Genomic DNA, 20,330 nt, shown 5'->3' with positions numbered 1-20,330 from the left:
TTCGGAGGCTCAAGATTTCTATTGTAGGATTCTGAAGGCGGGACTTCCTGACTCGCTTGGAAGAGAGGAGAGACAAGCGGAAGGAGAAGGCAAACGGCAGGCCATGTGGCTGCAAGATGGAGGGGGTAGCCCCTCCTCCCTCGGAGAAGCAGAAAAACGGAGATCGAGAATCTAGACATTTCAAAATGCTTGCTAAAGTTGAGGACTGAATGGGGGTTTGAGACCTCTCTCCGGTAGAAAAAGCGGACTAATTTTTATCAGAAGGGAAAGCTGGGTGAAACTACTTTGAGCTAGATTTTAAATTAACGTTAGCATAAATTTGATAGTGGTAAACATCAGACAAGCAAGGGATGAGGGTAAAATTCACGTTGTTTAAAGCTTATTAATGACTTTTGCTGAAAGTATTATTTGAATATGTGGAATGATCCATGCTATTTAACTTTTATTTGAAGGGAAAGTTGGTTGAAATCGCTCTGAATTACATTTTAAACAAATGCTAGTACAAATTTGATAGTGGTAAGGGATGAGGGTAAAATGCATGTGGAATGAACTACGTTATTTGTGGTAAACATCAGACAAGCAAGGGATGAGGGTAAAATTTACGTTGTTTAAAGTTTATTAGAACAGAAAGCCGGTTGGGATTATCTTAAGATAAGTGTAAAAAGAATGCGGAATGATTTATGTTGCTTAAACTTTGTTAGAAGGGATTACTTTAAAATAGAAGGTTAACTGACTCTTGCTGAAAGTATTATTTGAATATGTGGAATGATCCATGCTACTTAACTTTCATTTGAAGGGAAAGTTGGTTGAAATCCCTCTGAGTTATATTTTAAACAAATGCTAGTATAAATTTGATAGTGGTAAATATCAGACAAGTGAGGGATGAGGGTAAAATGCATGTGGAATGAACTACGTTATTTAAATCCTATTAGAAGAGGAAGTCAGTTGGAATTATCTTAAGATAGAAATTGATTCCTGTGTAAAGTAATATTTGATCTACGCTGTTTAATTTTACTAAGAAGGGGATTTTGAATTACTGTTTGAAAAGGGGGTAAAGAAAGATCACTTACGCTGTTTAAATTTTACCAGAAGGGAAAGTTTGATTACTTGTCTGTAAAGTTATATTTGAATATATGGCATGAACCACGCTGCTTACATTTTATTGGAAGGGATCATGAGGTTTAGGAAGAGGAACGGGAGAATCTACAGAAGGTTGGGGTAAATAGCAAAGAAGTAAGAGACGAGAATAAAATATAGATAGAATGATTTATACTATTTAAGTATAGATAAAGATAGGGGGCTGAGATCAACACAAATATTGGTTTCTTTTCTTTTATTTTCTTTTATTTTTTCTCTTTTCTCTTTTCTTTTCTATTTTTTTTTTTCTTTTCTCTGTTTTTTTTTTTCTTTTGATATATTACTTTTATTTTTTAATCCATATGTATACAAGATATTTTAGACAGAAGGTAGTGCCAGGTGTGGGCCCTGGGAAGTCGGGAGGATTAGGGATGGGGATTTGTGGGGGGTGGGGTGGGGGGGTGTTAACATAGTCTTAATAAGAACAAGAATGTATTTATATACGGTGGGTTTTTTTTTTGTTTGTTTGTTTTTTTCCTTTTTTCCCTTTTTTTATTTCTTTTTTTCCTTGGTTCATTTTACTTTTATCAGATCAAACAACACTCGAATAAAGGCATACACCAAGGAGGGAGGTAGAGGGAAAGAAGATGGAGGAGTAAGGAAGGAGTAAGGGGAATGTAAGGAGGGTGTCCGGGGAGTAAGGGGAGAAGGAAGGTTTGAGGGGAAAGGGAAGTAGGAGGGGAGTGTTAGAGGGAGAAAGGAAAGTTGGAGGGGGTAGATGGGGTGTATGGAGGATGAAAGGGTTAGGTGGGGTTGTGAATGATGAGTTGTGTTTCCTTTTTATTTGTTCGTTTTATTCCCTTTTTCTTTTTTTTTCTTTTTTTACAGTAAATACCCTGTATATAAATGATTGCAAATGGAATGTGAAAATTGAATAAAATATATCTAAGCAAAAAAAAAAAAAAAAAAAAAAAAAAGAAAGAAATGGGATGTGTTTGAGCAGGAGGAACCTCCATGGAGGGCTCCTTAGGAATCACCAGCTGGGAGGCTTGGGTCTGCTGCAGGGCCTTGGAGAAATGTTTTTCTAGGGCCTTCTGGCGCCATAAGGCATCCTTATCAGGGCCCGATTCCTGCTTAGGCCCGGGCCTAAAATACGGCTTGTTACCCCTAATGGCCTCCCTGGCAGCCATGCTGGTCTGCCTAGAGAAGGCTCTAGAGGGCCCCCCCAATTGTCCGGGATCCTCAGGGATCTGATCTGCCATGGGTAAAACTGGGCCTGACACAGGTAGGGACCACCTCCACTCACCACCTCACAGCAGCCCACTGCAGACCAAAGTGCTTGCAGAAGAGACACAGAAAGTCACAGGATCAAATCCAACCCAAAAGGGGCTTGGCACGAACGTTCGCAGCTCCCAACGCCCGCAGGAGTGTTAGGACTGCGACCCAGAAGGCCTCAAACCTTTGCCGCTGCGATTGGGAAGCTTAGGAGTCAGATCGCCGGTCAGGTCGGGCAATAATGTCTCCACGCGGCTCCTGCAATGCGTCAGACTTCAGGCAGCTGCGGCATACGATCAGAATCAAAAACGAAACCGGCGAAGGGCCAAAATGGTGGGTAGAGCATTCTATTGCCACGCCTGGAGTTTAAACTAGCCGCCAGTACTAAGGAGAGCACAGAGAAGCTGTGCTGAGCGCCGGCTCCCAAAGAGCACGGATGACGGCAAACGGAGCTCTCCGCGGGGATTCCCAACACAGCGGGGGTGCTGCGGTGGCGCTGGCGTCGACGCTCTGATCCACGTGCCTCCCCAACAGCTGCCTGTGTCCCCCAACAGCGCCTGAGGGATCCAGGACACTGGGAGGGTCAAGGAGGACGAGAGAACGGCCAAATTGAAAAGGGGGAATTTTTCTCATCAAGCCTGCTCCAATTTAAAGTCCCAAGGATATTTTTACACACTAGATCAATGAGAGTCCAAGCAAAATATATCCAGAATTGAAGAGAAACTCAAAGCGCATCCACTGGTCTAGCTGAATTGAAAAAAACTGAAGATAATCAGCACCAGAGGCGTGGTTTAAAGTTTCAATTCAGTTCTGGGCAGTTTGGCTGTATTTAACCCTTGCTTGGACTCTCCTGAGCAGCACCCTGGAAAAGGCAATATAAGTATTATTCTTTAATATTTGCTGCTTGGCATCTGGATAAAGAAGTTAGTGATGTTTTTAAAAAAGCCAGTGTCTAAAGAAAATGTTCAACTTAGTTCAGTGGGCGATTTCTGATATCCATAGGTTATAATAACTGCAGCCTGAAAAAATCAAATAATCCCTTTTCACAAGTTTCCAGATCTAGTTTGGGAAATGTATTTCCCTGGCATAGTTACCAATTGCACTTTAAATTCAAGCTGCTTCATTGATCAGAGGAATTTGGCAAAATTGTCACTCCTAGGATTTGTCAAGGGCCACATTTTGAAAGTCCAAAATTCATTACTCCACAAAAAAGCAAACATTATTTGTTATTTCTCAATTATGTGTCTTCAGGAGTATTGGAGCAACATCCAAATATGCACACGCATGTGTGCACACACATACACAGAGTGAGAGAGAGGGAAGGAGGGAGAGGGAAGGCGAACAGTATATTATTCTCAGATCCTTCAGAAAGGCAGCTTTTAAATAGCTAGCCATTATAGGAAACAAAATTTTCAGTTCTTTTTACCTGCTCCATAGGACTCTTTGATTCAATAATTATGTTTTGGTCCCAAATCCATTTAGTTCAGCATCCCGCAATCCTTCTGCCACAAATGAACTCTTTGCATACTATAGACCCCTTATGCATTTCTGAGGAAAATTCATGCAGGGCATTATTTAAGATGCATTTTCAAGGTATAGGAAGTATGAGTTAGCTTGCTTCTCTCCTAAAATTGTATATCATAGCAGAAGATACTCTATTACGAGAGAAAATGTTCTCATAAATACAAAAACTTTCAAAATATTCCTCGAAAAACATGAAAAGTTTTGTTTTCAAAACAAACCCAGCTTCCTCAACCTGTAGAAACTGGGCAAGATGTAGCTTCCGCTATTTGCTACTTACGAAGTCAAATAAAGAGTGAGAAAACTGAAGTTTTGTTTTGCAATAGCAGAAACAGCATACACTCTAGTTCTTGTGTAGTTAAGGTTGTAGTCCAAAAACAATTCTGCAAATCTTAGGAACAAGTTGCTACAAGCTCAGCCTTTAAAATGTTTCCACCACATAAATACTCCGAGTCTGCAGTTCTCACAAGAGATATAGGCCTTTCCTCAAGCAGGGACTATTGTAAGCCACTAAAACTAAAATAAAAATAGCTCTTTTTTTAAAACGAGGGAGTAGACGCAATCTGTTAAATTTGACAACCACGGCCCTGGATAATTTAAGAGTATTTACTTACATAATACATCCAAATTTAGAGGCCATCCAATTCCAGATGACTTATATAATAAGAGGAGAGGACAGCAAAGAGAGAGAGAGAGGGAGAGAGAGAGGGAGAGAACATTGTGATGGCTTAAAACATTATTTATAAGTAAAGGACCAGTTCAAAAGCAAGGAAGCTAACGCAACCACCCCACCTCTCTGACTCAAAATAAACAATGACTGGAATATTCACTGACTTGGTTCCTATATCAGGCTAAGACATAATTTTGCTTCATTTAATTTTGGTTTAGCAAATAATATTAATGATCTATTGTCATTCGCAAGCTGTAATTTATAACTGAAGATATTGCATGAACTCAGCAGTAATTTAATAAGCCACAAATATGTAAGTCATCGAAACCAGAAGCCCACTGCTTGTTTTATGTACAATATATTTTAAAATATATATTGTACGTTCTTTCATTCAACATATTTCTGAGAATCCCTATGCATTTTATAAACAATAGGCAGTTACCTCATTTAAACAGTTGTTTCTGAATGAAGCTAATGTACTTTTCATGTTTTTTGGGATGATACTCATGTTATGGTACAGAGGGTCCTCGACTTACAACCACAATGGATCCCATTGTTGTTAAGTGAGACATTTGTTAAGTGAGTTTTGCCACATTTTATGACCTTTCTTGCTACGGCTGTCAACCGAATCACCATAGTTGTTAAGTTAGTAACATGTTTGTAAAGCTAATCGGGCTTCCCCATTGACTCTGCCTGTCACAAAGTTGCAAAAGGGACACAGCAACTGCCGTTAAGTATGAACCAGTTGCCAAGGATCTGCATCTTTATCATGTGATCATAGAGATGTTACAATATTAAGTGAGAAAAACGGTAAGTCACTTTTTTTAGTGCCATTATAACTTTGAATGGTCACTAAATGGACTCTTGTAAGTCGAGGACTACATGTAGATGCTGTCCTATCTACTATAACTAAATATATAACTGAAAGCAACTACAAGTATATATTCTTCTTGTGTTCTTTTTCACTCTTTATTTTATTGTTCTATTGTTTTACTTCTGTTTCGTTCACACTCTTCATTCCTTTTTATTGTAGTAAGCTGCCTAAAGTTCCCACGTAGCGAGATAGGTGGCAAATAAATTTAACAAAATAAAAAATAAAATAAATAAATAAAAGTATCTCCAAAGCAGACAAGAGGACAAGACAAGAAGATCATTAAAGGCATTTTCGAGGAGAAATTTTGTGCCAGTGATAACCATTAACCAGTGGAACTGCTTGCCTCCAGAAGTTGTGGGTGCTCCATCGCTGGAGGTTTTCAAGAAGAGATTGGACAGCCATTTGTCCAAAATTGGTATATAGGGTGAGTCTCCTGCTTGAGCAAGGGGCTGGACTAGAAAACCTCCGAGGTGCGTTCCATTCCTGTTATTCTATGTTCTAGTATCTGCATGGTCGGTAGAGCTTGCAAGCACTTTTGCTAAAAGTAGCTTACATTTTTAAATGCTTATTCAGTAACTTACTGATATTTTAGGAGCTCAAAGGATTTTAAGAAAAATACCACCCAGTTGTATAAGTAGTGCGGTTACGTCTAAGTATTGTTTTCTGTAATGCTGAAGCACACTGCTGAATGACTGAAAAGGCCCCACTGAAGGCTTCAATTCAATATTCTTTCCTCAAAGTGTAATCCTACTCAAGCTACAGCTTGCATAAATACATTGTGAGCATTGTGAATATTCTCTTCAAAGGCCGAGGTGCACTGTTTCTGGCTCTCTCACCAGCTGATTTGAGAGATGGGCACAAGGAATATGGTTAAAAGAATTTGAAATATTCTTCTGGAATATGTCATATATTTCAGTATGCGCTTAAAACCCGGCTTCTATGGTGATTTACTCTATTAACATGATGTTAAAATTGTTGTTTTTAACCACCTTGAATGCAATTTATAATAACAGACGATTTAAATAATCAGAAACCCTCTATGGCAGGCTGAACAGCTTGCTTTCAATCATTGGAACATTTTCATCTGTCCCCTGAAATTGTCATTATTAACAGTATCTCCATACAGTAAGGAGACTGTGGCTTTTTGAGCTCCTCTTATGCTACCCTAGGAAACAACCAAAAAAACAAAGCGACGATGATTGCACAAATCGACCCCAAATTTTCATTCAAAACACAAGCGACAAAGCTCAATTTCATCCTACTGTGGCCACATCACGCAAAGATCCGCTCCAATGCTGGGAAAGGTGGAAGGGAAAAGAGAAGAAGAGGATGACTAGCAGCAAGAGGCACCCTTGGAAGATCTAAAGGACCAACTTGGGGACAGATCATTGAAGAGAAAAGATATATTCCATCCTTCCGAGGTGGGTAAAATGAGAAGCCAGATTGTTGGGGGCAAGAGGGTAACTCCGTAAACCACTTAGAGAGGGCTGGAAAGCATTGTGAAATGGTACATAAGTCTAAGTGCTATTGCTGTATCTATGGAGACAACATAGGCTACATGCGCTACATAGGCCCCACTCTGTCAAGGACCTTGGAGTGATCATCTCTAATGATCTAAGGGCCAGAGCCCACTGTAACAATATTGCCAAAAAGGCACTAAGAATTGTTAACCTAATCCTGCATATCTTCTTCTCTGGTAATATTGTACTGCTAACCCAGAGCATACAAAACCTTTGCCAGACCAATTGTCAAGTACAGCTCATCCGTCTGGAACCTGTACTACATATTGGACATTAATACAATCGAGCGAGTCCAGAGATATTTCACGAGAAGAGTCCTCCACTCCTCTGCTCGCAACAGAATACTTTATGCCACCAGGCTTGAAATTTTGGGCTTAAGACAACTTAGAACTATGCCGTCTATGGTCTAACCTAAGCGTAGTACATAAAATTATCTGCTACAATGTCCTACCTGTCAATGATTACTTCAGCTTCAACCACAACAATACAGGAGCACACAATAGATACAAACTTAAGGTAAAACATACCAAACTCGATTGCAGACAATATGACTTCAGTAACAGAGTAGTCAATGCCTGGAATGCACTACCTGTGGTTTGGTTTAGTTTTATTGAATTTATATGCTGCCCTTCTCCCAAAGGACTCAGGGCGGCGTACAACATAAAAACACATATGACAAAAGTTAAAAAAGATTAAATAGGAAATCCAATAACCTTCAATTGACAATTTAAATCAAATGTAGGATTAAATTAAAATTAACAATTTAAAATTCATAATTTAATTTAGGCCAGGCTGGCTTGCTGAAAAAGCCAACTTTTTAGGAAGGACCGGAGGTCGGGGATTATGCGAAGTTCCGGGGGCAGCTCATTCCAAAGGGAAGGCACTCCCACAGAGAAGGCTCTCCCCTGGGGGTCGCCAGCCAACACTGCCTGGCCGACGGCACCCTGAGGAGGCCAACTCTGTGGGATCGTACTGGATGGTGGGAGGCTACCGGTAGTAGTAGGTGGTCTCGTAAGTACCCTGGGCCTAAGCCATGGAGTGCTTTAAAGATAATTAACACCTTGAATAGTATCCGGAAAACAACCGGCAACCAGTGCAAGCCGCCTAAAAGGGGCATAACATGGGAGCACCTAGGTACCCCCATGACAACCCATGCGACCGCATTCTGAACCAGCTGGAGCCTCCAGGTGCTCTTCAATGGCAGCCCCATGTAGAGAGCATTACAGTAGTCCAGGCGAGAAAGACGAAGGCGTTAGTGACTGCGCACAGGGTATCCTGATCCAGGAAGGGGCGCAACTGGTGTACCAGGCAGACCTGGTAGAAGACCCCCCTGTTCTTCTAAACTAAGCCGCGTCTCCAGGAGGACTCCCAGATTGCGGGTCCTCTCTGAGGGGGCTAAAATTTCTCCCCCTATCATCAAAGATGGTATGAGATTTCTTCCCCAAACTCCCACAACTTTAACAACCCAACTTTAACACACAACCAACTGTTGACCTCACCCCATTCCTAAGACATCTGTAAGGAACGTGCATAAGTGCATCAACGTCCCTGTCCTAACAACCCCATTGATTCGTATCCATTTCATATATTCATAATCTTGTATGTACTTGTATCTATTATCTTATACACGCTTGACAAAACAAATAAATAAAATGTAATTTCCAAAGGACTTAGATATAATCCTCAAGTCTCTACAAAACTTGCCCCTGAGTTGTAATTTTTATATATGAGTGAATTAAGTACATGGGAAGTAATCCCATTAACCTTATTTAGTTTTGATCTGACCCTACTTAAGTTCTTTAGCCTGGAATCATTTGTGTCATTCCGAGTCCAAGGCAGCAGTTCGAGGACCCTGCTGAAATACTTTGCATTTCTACTTTAAGCATATGATCAGCGAAGATCCCATCCATTTATCTATGTCCTTTTTCACCCACAAGAATTTGAAGACATGAGTGTTGAAACATGATTCGTTTTGAATATGGATTTACTATCATTATGCTGAATGTATCCAACACGACTTCCTCTTCCTATTTTCCCCACAACAACAACCCTGTAAGGTGGGCCAGGTTGAGAGAGAAGGGACTGCTCCAAAGCCACCCAGCAGGCTTTCATGGCTATAAGGCAGCTCTCGTGTTCTCCCGCTTTCTAGCCTGATGCCTTTACCACTAGACCAAACTAAAGGTAAAGGTTCCCCTCGCACATTTGTGCTAGTCATTCCTGACTCTAGAAGGCATGCTCATCTCTGTTTCAAAGCCGAAGAGCCAGGGCTGTCCGAAGAAGTCTCCATGGTCATGTGGTTGGCATGACTAAACGCCGAAGGAGTGACAAAAGGGACGCAGTGGCTCGGTGGCTAAGACGCTGAGTTTGTTGATAAGAAAGGTTGGCAGCTTGGCGGTTTGAATCCCTAGCGCCGTGTAATGGAGTGACTCCCGTTACTTGTCCCAGCTTCTGCCAACCTAGCAGTTCAAAAGCACGTAAAAAATGCAAGTAGAAAAAATAGGAACCACCTTTGGTGGGAAGGTAACAGACCAAGCTAGCTCTTATCCAATCTTTAGAAAAGAGGGGAGGCGTATGATTTAGAATGGCGCTGGACGAGGCCGGGCAGTCGGCTCGTTTGCCACTGCTGTGGCCTCCTTAGGCGCGCCTCCCCCTCTCTCTGCTCCGTCGGCTTGCGAAACGCGGCGCTCCCGACATTTTCTAACATCTTTTGCTCCCGCTTCTGTGATCTTTGTGATCTTCGGACTGCATTGGACTGTTCCAGAGAGGGGATGGTCGGCCTGGCAGGGCGCTGGGTGAGATCTGGCAGCTGGTTTTGCTGCCGTCGCGACCCTTCTAGGTGCCCCCCCCTCCGCCCCACCCAACTTGGACTTCCCTACGGTGTGGCCTTTCCTCGGCTTGCACTCACGGCCACGGGGCTTGGTTTACCATCTGGCTCGCTCTGCTCACGGCTGCTGGACTTTTAGACTTACGACCTGGTCCCACTTGGGGTGACCATTACCACCCGTGGATGCTCAGGGATGCCATCTCAGCCCTTCAAAAGAACGACTTTTGGCCTTGGGTACGTCTTTGGAACTGGAGGAAGGGAGAGGGGTGGAACCCCTCTCTGGACTATATATTCTTTACTGGACTCCTCACTGGACTTTGTAGAGGAGAAGGCCAAGATCTTTAAGACCTTCTACATAAGCCTTTACGAACTCGCACGACTGCGCAATTTTTAACTGGTATGGTGAGTGTATGGGATTTGCTTCTGATTGAATGAATGAGCCCACTTTTATTATCCCATTATTATTGTATTTTATGTGTTTTAATTACTACGTGGGAACTGCCTGAGTGAACAAATGAGTGTGTTTGATTCGGAGGGCCTGTTGAGGAATGCGGGAGCCATAGGGGTGGTTGAGGGAACCACGGACACGGGAGTGGGCCGGAGCATTACGGTCGTAACAGGGAGGGGCAGATATGGCGGGGACTTTAGTGCTGGCCATTACCGGGGAAGGAGGGCTCGCTACGTCATAGAGATCCCTCCTTCCGGCCCTATGAGTCCCACTCCAAGGCCAGATGGCACGAGTAATCAGGACCCTGGTCTCAGGCTGTTGTCGCTAAATGCCAGGTCTGTAGTTCACAAGGCTCCCCTCGTCCGGGACTTAATTTTAGACGAGAGGGCAGACCTGGCATGTATTACTGAAACCTGGCTGGGCCCGGAGGGAGGAGTCCCCCTTGTAGAGATGTGCCCAGAAGGTTTTCAGGCGCTCCATCAGCCGAGAGCCCAGGGAAGGGGTGGAGGTGTGGCTATTGTTATCCGAGAGTCTCTAGCACCTCGTAGGATCCCTGCTCCAGAGCTTGTCGGGTGTGAGTCCCTGCTGGTGAAGTTGGACCTCAAGGGTCAAGTGGGTTTGCTGTTAACGTACCTGCCTCCCAACAGCGCTGCAGCAGCCCTCCCCTCGCTCCTCGAGTCGGTAGCCGAGCTGGCAATTGAGTTCCCCAGGCTTATGGTTCTGGGGGATTTCAATTTGTCTTCGCTCGGTGAACACTCTGATGGAGCGCAGGAGTTCATGGCTTCCATGACAGCCATGGGCTTGACCCAGGTAATTCGGGGCCCAACCCACTCAGCGGGTCACACACTTGACCTCGTATTTCTCTCGGAGCAGTGGATTTGTGATCTTGGTCTGAGGGGTAGTGAGATCATACCCCTGTCGTGGTCAGACCACTGCCTACTGAGGCTTGACTTTCGGAGACCAAACCTCCACTGTAGGGAGGAGGAACCGACCAGGTGGTTCCGCCCCAGGCGACTTATGGACCCCTTGAGGTTCCAGAGGGAGCTTGGGGTTATTCCTGATACTCTCGCCCACAGTCCGGTGGAGACTCTGGTTGCTGCCTGGAACTCGGCAGCGTCGGAGTCTCTTGACCGGATTGCGCCACTACGGCCACTCCGAGGCAGTGGATCCAGGAGGCCTCCTTGGTTTACCAAGGAACTCCGGGAGAGGAAGCGCCAGAAGAGACGCCTAGAGCACCTACGGAGGTCCAACAAATCCGAATCGAGCCGAGCACTTCTAACATCGTGCATCAAGGAATACATCAGGGCAATTAGGACGGCGAAAAGAGCTTATATTGCCACCTTGATCGCCTCCGCTGAGTCGCGCCCAGCCGCCCTGTTTAGGATAACCCGTTCCCTCCTAAACAGGAGGGACACGGGGGATCCCCTGCAGGGTAGGGCTGAGGACTACGTCCAGTTTTTAGCGGACAAAGTTGCTCGGTTTCGGTCGGAGTTGGACTCCGATTCTGCAGATCCAGCCGAGACACAAGGGGATAATCTGGTAGACCACCCCTGGGTTGAGTTTCAGGATGTTGCCCCTGGGGACATGGACAAGGCCATGAGAGCTGTGAGTGCCTCCACATGTGTACTGGACCCGTGCCCCTCCTGGCTGGTTGCTAACAGCAGGGAGGTGACACGGGGCTGGATCCAGGCGGTTGTTACCGCCTCCCTTCGGGAGGGGGTCTTTCCCCCCGCACTTAAAGCGGCGGTGGTGAGACCCCTCCTGAAAAAACCATCCTTGGATCCAGCCGTTCTTAACAATTATCGTCCAGTCTCCAACCTCCCCTTTGTGGGGAAGGTTGTTGAGAAGGTGGTGGCCTTTCAGCTCCAGCGGTCCTTGGAGTAAGCTAGCTATCTTGACCCTTCCAGTCCGGCTTCAGGCCTGGCTACAGCACAGAAACCGCTTTGGTCGCATTGACCGATGACCTCTGGAGAGCCAGGGACGGAGGCTTCGCCTCCATCCTGGTTCTCCTTGACCTCTCAGCGGCTTTCGATACCATCGACCATGGTATCCTTCTGTGACGACTGCGGGAGGTGGGGGTGGGAGGCGCTGTTTTACAGTGGTTCTCCTCTTACCTCTCGGACAGGTCGCAGTCGGTGTTAGTTGGAGGGCAGAGATCGACCCCTAGGCCCCTAACATATGGGGTGCCGCAGGGTTCGGTCTTGTCCCCCCTACTTTTCAACATCTACATGAAACCCCTGGGCGAGATCATTCGGCAGCACGGGATAAAATACCACCAGTATGCGGACAATACTCAGTTGTATCTGTCCGCCCCGTGCCAACTCAATGAAGCGGTGGACGTGATGAACCAGGGACTTGAAGCTGTTAGGGACTGGATGAGGGCTAACAAACTCGTGCTCAACCCAGATAAGACCGAGTGGCTGTTGTGTTTCCCTCCCACCAATTCGGCAAGTATTCCACCTCTCAGGCTGGGGGGTCAAACATTATACCCCTCAGACAGAGTCCGCAACTTGGGAGTCCTCCTGGACCCACAGCTGACTTTCGAACACCATTTGTCAGCTGTGACCAGGGGGTCATTTGCACAGGTTCGCCTGGTGCACCAGTTGCGCCCCTACCTGAACCGGGAGGCTCTCACAACAGTCACTCGTGCCCTTGTGACCTCTAGGCTGGAGTACTGCAATGTGCTCTACATGGGGCTGCCCTTGAAGAGTATTCGGCGACTTCAGCTAGTCCAGAATGCGGCCGCGCGAGCGATTGTGGGTGCACCTCGCTTCACCCATATAAAACCTATCCTCTGCGAGCTGCACTGGCTACCTGTCGATCTCCGGGTGCGCTTCAAGGTGCTACTTGTCATCCATAAAGCCCTACATGGTAGTGGATCTGGGTACTTGAGAGACCGCCTACTGCCAATTACCTCCACGCGACCTATTAGATCTCATCGATTAGGCCTCCTCCGAGTTCCATCTGCCGGTCAATGCCGACTGGCAACTACGCGGAGGAGAGCCTTCTCGGTAGCAGCTCCGACCCTATGGAACGATCTCCCCGTGGAGATTCGTACCCTCACCACCCTCCAGACCTTCCGCACAGCCCTCAGAATCTGGCTATCCCGTCAGGCCTGGGGCTAAGACTGTAACCCGCCCGAATGGTATGAATGTTGTGTTTTTAATTATGTATTGTCTTATATGTTAAAAGTTTGTCTCCCCCTCCCCTTTGGGTTGTGAGCCGCCCTGAGTCCCCCCAGGGAAAAGGGCGGCATATAAATAAACTTCTACAATCTACAATCTACAATCTACAAAAGTAGTGAAGGATCTTAAAGTGATATAAACTTCCCTTTGTATACTTAATTGTAAATCCATAAACAAATATATGCTGCTTTATTTATTGAGCCTCAACATTATACGGCACCAGGTCAACGGTGTCTCTATCACTCAAGGCTCTCATCATAATTATGAAATGTCTATCATTCACATCCAGACAATATGGTACTTCTTTGCAGCATCATGCCCATAGATCCATATCGATTTATATCAATCTTCATGCACCTGTATCTGAGCTACAATTCCTTTCATTCCTAGCTATAAGCCATGGCCAATGGCCATGCTTGCTGGAGATGACACAGATGTTGTAGTCTACAAGTATTTGAAGAATGCCAGATAGAGAATGTTGAACTACAGCATGTATGTCACACTCCATCCGCCTGATTAGCAAGGTGATTATTACAGCTACTGATAAGATACCATTACACTTATTAAAATTATTCCAATTAGATTTTTACCATAGTAAAAGCATTGCTAACAAAAAGCCTCTGTAGTCATGTCTTGAGCATTAGGGGAAAAGTCCCATAAATTGCTAATTTAGTTATTGGAGCCAATTAAAATACTCCAAAAGGACATGCAAGATTGTGAGTCATTATCGGCCACATATTCCCAAAATCATAGAATAGGGCAGAAAGAAAAAAAAAGGTATAAAAATTAGCCTAGATTTTAACCCAGATTGCTTAAATTGCCTGGTTTGGGTCTCATTTAGAATATATTTTTATTTAGTTTTAGGTTTGGGTCTCATTTAGAATATATTTTTATTTAGTTTTAGGTTTGGGTCTCATTTAGAATATATTTTTATTTAGTTTTTTTTAATGCTTTTTATTGCTTTAAAATGTTTTTATTGCTTTAACTATATATTTTTTGAACTGAAGAGTCATTGATTGAGATGGATGGCTATACAAACTGAATAAATAAATATCCCCTCACTTTGAACATTAAAACTGCTCTAGAGATGTACGTTTCCATTTCAGCAACTTGAAGATGTGAGGACTTCAACTCCCAAGATTCTCTAAATCAGCATGTTTAAAGGCAGATTTAAAGCTCCAGATTTCCTAAATCAGCATTTGCCACGGACTTTCCTGGGGAAAATGTGCTGGGGAAATTTTGACAGCTGAAGTCATGCATTTTAAAGTTGCCAAGGTTCAGAATCATTATTCCAGAGCTGCGGTTATTAAAGTGTGCTTTGGGGACCAGTGGGAGTCCCTGGGATCTCTCTGTGGGCCTGCAAAGTCAAATAAATGTTTAAAAATGTCTCCATTTTAATTTCTAATGCAGGAAATATCAATAGCTGCAACCCACATAAACCAATGCTCTTTGGGGGCCTTTAGTCATTTTTAAGAACGCAAAGGGATTCTGAGACCAACATGTCTGAAAACTGATACTCCACAGAAGTAGTTTTCAAACCGGCAACTTTTAATTGTAGGGATTTCAACTCCTGGAATTCCCCAGCCAGTATCAAGATTCGAAGCACGCTTTTGCTCTTGCAACCATTATCAGTTCTCGGCTTGCCAATGAACCGGGAAGGGGAGAGGGGGAGATTGCATGTAGACTCCAGACATCAAGAAGATAGCTGTGAGAGCCACGGACACTTCTGAAGGTGTTTGCCAGAGCTAAAGACTTTTTTCTCATAACAATACAAAGCGATTCAATTGGACAAAGTCACCTGTTCTAATAGGGGGAGGGAGAATTCTATATTTTAATTATGTGGGTTTGCACGGGAATTAGTTAGATCTGGTTTTGCCCTCATCAGTGCTGAAATGATGTACTCAATAAAGTTCTGCATTCGTTTCGCTCGTGCTTGTTTTGGTTGGATTCGTCAGTTGGAACATTGACAGCCAGCATGTTTCAAATGGTGTGGTTGGGGAAATTCTGGCAATTAAGGTCTACCCCTCTTAAAGTGGCCCAGGTTGAAAAACATGGCTCTAGAGCAAGGGGGGGGGGGTGTCCCAACCTTGACAACTTGTGGACTTAGCTCCCAGAATTCCCCAGCCAGCATAGCATAGCAGGCTGGGGAATTCTGGGATTTGAAGTCCACAAGTCTTAAACTGCTGGAGAATTCTGGGAGTTGAAGTCTTGAAAGCTGCTAAATTGGACACCCCTGAATTAGATTATGCACCTCAAAAGCAGACTGGGGAATTCTGGGAATTGAAGACTTGGAGGAGAGGAGGGGGTCAAGGTATTTTCCAAGGCACCCAAAGGCCAGACAAGGAACAATGGATGGAAACTGAACAAGGAGAGATTCAACCTGGAAATAAGGGGGAAGTTTCTGACAGTGAGATCAACCAACCCATGGAACATAAGTTGCCTTCAGAAGTTGTGGAAGCTTCATCCCTGGAGGCCTTCAAGAAGAGACTGGACTGCCATCTGTCAGAAATGGTGTAGGGCCTCCTGCTTGAGTGGAGGGGGATTGGACTAGAAGACCTCCAAGGTCCTTTCCAACTCTGTTATTCGATATTCAATGGAATGACTTGCCTTCAGAGGTTGTGGGAGATTCATCCCCAGAAGCCTTCAAGAAGAGACTGGACTGCAATTTGCCTGAGATGATGTAAGGACTGCTGCTTTTTGTACTAGATGACCCCCAAAGTCCCTTCCAACTCTGTTCGTCTTAAAGCTGCCATATTGGACACCCCCTGACTTAGATAAGGAACCGCAAAAGCTGGCTGGGGAATTCTGGGAGTTGAAGTCCTCAAGCTACCAAGGATGGAGACCCCTGCAACGGCTCATTATTTCGACTATTACATGAGATCGAACCCCGCATCCTTATTTTTATTTAAGGTTAATAACGGCCCTACTTTTGTCCAGGAGGCCCAGGCGTGGGAGGAGGGGGGAATTTAGGGGCACCCCCTGCCCCTCTTTCCTCCACACGACCCCTTTATCAGAGAACAGGCGCCTCCAGCCCCCCGCCCCCACCGGGGCTTATGACGTCATTCTCCACAACAATCCTGCGAGGTAGGCCTGAGGGGGGGGGGAAAGAGACGGAGGCCTAACCGACGCCTCCAAAGCGACCCCCGAACCTCCCCCTTCCTCCCTCATCCCCCAGCGCAAAAGGGCATGGCCAGGGGCGGGTCACTCACCTGCCGCCACGCCGCTGTCCCTTCGGCCCGCTGCCCCTCCCACACCCGGCCACGGCTGAGGAAAAACGACGCGCCGCCGCCTCAGCTGAAGCCGCGAGCGCTCGGCCCTCGACGTCACCGCGCCGGGGCGGGCCTTCGAGCCGCCACGGAGCGCCGCTCGCGCCGGGTGACTCCACCCCTTTCCACCTTTTGAGCCTCGCCTTCTCCCTCTTCCCAGCGCAGTCTCTTTCCCCGACCGACCAATCGCAGCTCGGGTTGTCAGAAGCGGACGGCGCCTGCGCAGAATATTTCTCGCCCCCCCACCCCAGTTCCCGCGCGTCTCTTTCTTCCCTGACACGTCAAAGGCTTTTGGGTCATCTTTGTGCGTGCAAGAATGGGGGCGCGGGGTGGGCGGTGGCGGTGACAGACATGCATCCTGTTGGAAGGACATGGGTTTCGAGCCCGCCCTCGGGCCCGTGGCCCAATGGGAAGCCCGTAATTATTTGCCCAATGGTTCTGATTGAAGCGGGGGAGCTGTCAGTGTGATGTGGCCTTTTGTGGGCATGGAGAGATGGAGATGGAAAGATAAGGATGAGGTTCGGACGGAAGAGAGAAGAATAGAATATGAAATAATTAGAACAGAATAGAATAGATATTGGAATGAAGAACAGAATAGGAATGGAATGGAATAGAATAGAATAGGAAACAATTAGATTAGAATAAAATAGAATAGAATATAAAATAATTAGAACAGAATAGAATAGATATTGGAATGAAGAATAGAATTGGAATAGAATAGAATATGAAATAATTAGATTAGAATATGAAAAAATAGATTAGAATATGAAATAATTAAAAGAATGGAATTTTTTTTGAAAAAATAGAATAGAATATGGAATAGAATAGAGTATGAAATAATTAGAAGAATAGAATAGAAGAATGGAAAAAATGCAATGGAATGGAATTTAGAAGAGCAGAATGGAAAATGGAATGGAATAGAATAAAACGGAATAGAATATGAAATAATTAGAATAGAATAGAACAGAATAGAGTACAGTAGAGCAGAGTAGAACAGAATATATAGAATAATGAATAAGTGACATTTGTAGGAACTAAAAATATATCCATAAAATGTCAATTTTGAATCAGCTCAATCTTTCACATGTTATTAAATGTTGATCCCGACCACGGGTGTACAACCTTGCCAATCCTTGTTGACTGGGAAATTCTGGGAGTTGAAGTCTACTGGTCCTAAAGTTGCTAAGGTTGTTCAGTCCTGATCTAGACCATCTCAATCAAAACCTCATTTTGATACGTTATTTCAATACAATGATACTGTGTTTATAAAACACATTTAGATTGTTGCTATTTTATTAGGTGCCTTAGAATGTTAAAAGTAGAGAAAGAAAAAGATCTTTTGCCTCCTACTAATTCTTCATAATTGCCAGATTTGAAATATTAACCTATTTTGAAAAGGAAGTACAGGGGTCAGCTTAGAAGGTATGAAATGTCATTGTATCCTGAAGATCAGCATTAAAAAACAAAATGACCCTCACCTAGAATGAAGGAGTCCAGCATGGGACAGCATGTTCTTTGGCACGAAAAAGCCTTTTCTATCAACTCTTTTCTCTTGGCTCAGAAAAGAGAGTTGTCATTTCAGTTTGCTGCCTTTCCTGTCACAATTCCAGCTAATCACAGCTGCAGACAATATGAGAATTTGAGCCCCATGATCCAAGGACAGAAAATCCAGGTTACCCAGCCAGCTAAATAAAGGTAGAGGAGATGAAAATGACATGGGCATGAGCATCATGTTTTTTTCCTAGCAAAACATCAAAGGTTTTTCAAAGAACAGGCAGCTATGTTTACTATGTTTAAAATACTGGGTTTTTTTTTTGTAGAAAACAAAAGCCACGATTCTCTTATTTTGTCGGCATGGCCCATTGAGATGGTGAGATTCTGTAAGCTGCCAGTTATAATAATGTTTCCCTCCACCCACAAATGAATTGATTTGATTTGATTTGATTGCACTTATATGCCGCCCTATTCCCGGAGGGACTCAGGGCGGCTAACAAACCAAAAGGAGGGAATACAGACAAGAGGAAAAACAACAAAAAGCAACTACAGAAAGAATTTAAAAACAATCAACAGCCACACAATTCGAGCGGGGACGGGAACTCGTCAACCCCAGGCCTGTCTGAACAGCCAGGTTTTAAGGGCTTTGTGGAAAGCCTGAAGGGTGGTGAGGGTCCAAATTTAGGTCCCGGTGATGGCAACGGTGTTTCTTGACTTTGGCAAATTTCAGATTTGTGGATCTCAGTTCCCAGAATCCCCCCAGCCAGCCTTGAAATTGGAACTGAAGTCCATACATTTTAAAAAAGATCGGAAAGAAAGAAAGGAGGGAGGAAGAAGGAGGAAGGGAGGGAGGGAGGAAGTGAAAAAGGAGGGAGCCACAGATGGAGGAGGGAGGGAAGGAAGGAGAAGAAAGAGGGAGGGAGGAAAGAGGAAGGAAGGAAAAGAAAGGGAGAGAGGGAGGGAGGAGGGAGAAAGGAGAAAGGAGGGAGCCACAGATGAAGGAGGGAGGGAAGGAAGGAACCAAAAGAGGGAGGAAAAAGGAATGAAAGGAAGGAAGGAAGGCAAAGAAAGGGAGGGAGGAGGGAAGAAAAAGGGAGGAAGTGAGAAAGGAGGGAGCCAGAGATGAAGGAGGGAAGGAGGAAAGAGGAAAGAAGAGTGGAAGGAAAGAAAGAAAGAAAGAGGAAGGAAGAAAGAGGGAGGGAGGAAGTAAGGAAGGAGAAAGGAGGGAGCCAGGGATGCAGGAGGCAGGGAAGGAAGGAAAGAGAAGAAAGAGGGAGGGAAGAGAGGAAGGAGAAGAAAGGGAGGGAGGGAAGAAGGAAGGAGGAAAGGAAGGAGAAGAAGGAGAAGAAAGAAGGAAAGAGGAAGGAAGATTTTTGATGTTCACTACCATCTTCCCACAAGGAAACCCACTCCCCCACCCCCAGCCACCACCATCACCGTTCCCCAAAGCCAGAAAGGCTGTGACCGCTATGTTAGATGAAGAAAACATTGGTGCATTTCTGGGCCTTTTAAATCTGCACACAACCACGTAGTTATTTATTTCTGATTGTGTTTCTGTGTCCTTGGTTAGGACCTACAACTTTTGCCGCTACCTTTCTTTGTTGACCATTAATTGGTAACCGATTAGATCTTTTTACTGCTGGCTGAATCCCCGAGTTATATTTTCTCGCTAATGGCTGCTGTTTAATTCACTGATCCTTTTCTTGCTTTCACTTAAAGGGTCATAAAAAAGGGAGCCATTTATCCGAAGCCCTTAAAACCTAGTTCATAATCTTTGGCCAACAAGCAAAAGAATTATCCACCAGGAAGTCATTTGCCTCTACATTCTTTTGAAGTTTTTTTTTTTTTTTTTTTTTTTTGCAATTTCCTTGCAAATTCCTAGTTGTAATTAGCTTCCCTTCCAAATACAAGACCAGATATAGCTCTGCTTAACCTTTTTGAACTACTGTATTTTTCAGACTATAAGACGCACCGGTGTATAAGACGCACTAAGATTTCGAAGAGATAAGTAGGAAAAGAAAGTTTTTGTCCTCCCCGGCCCCCAGAAGCATTCTGCAGGTTTCAGCAGGGCTTTGGGATGGCAAAAAGACCTCTATTTCCTGCAAAAAAAAAAAAAAAACAGGCATAAAATGGGCTATTTTTCACAAAAACGGAGGTGTTTTTCCCTTCCCAACCC

At 44.5% G+C, this 20,330-nt stretch overlaps 1 protein-coding gene across 1 annotated transcript in view; it reads right to left on the bottom strand.

Moving 5' to 3' along the window:
• GPAT4 (glycerol-3-phosphate acyltransferase 4) overlaps window positions 1-16,758 on the bottom strand; it is a 47,863-nt gene extending 31,105 nt beyond the window's left edge. The window contains exon 1 of the mRNA XM_032229477.1: window positions 16,604-16,758. The gene's annotated coding sequence lies outside the window, so the exon portion shown is untranslated. The remainder of the gene's footprint in view (window positions 1-16,603) is intronic.
• Between the last annotated feature and the right edge of the window lie 3,572 nt (window positions 16,759-20,330).

This window comes from Thamnophis elegans, chromosome 13 (genome assembly GCF_009769535.1).
Source record: "Thamnophis elegans isolate rThaEle1 chromosome 13, rThaEle1.pri, whole genome shotgun sequence".
In the NCBI taxonomy this organism is placed as follows: domain Eukaryota; kingdom Metazoa; phylum Chordata; class Lepidosauria; order Squamata; family Colubridae; genus Thamnophis; species Thamnophis elegans.
Note: the sequence above shows the minus strand (reverse complement) of the source record. Positions and strands in the feature narration are given on the sequence as shown.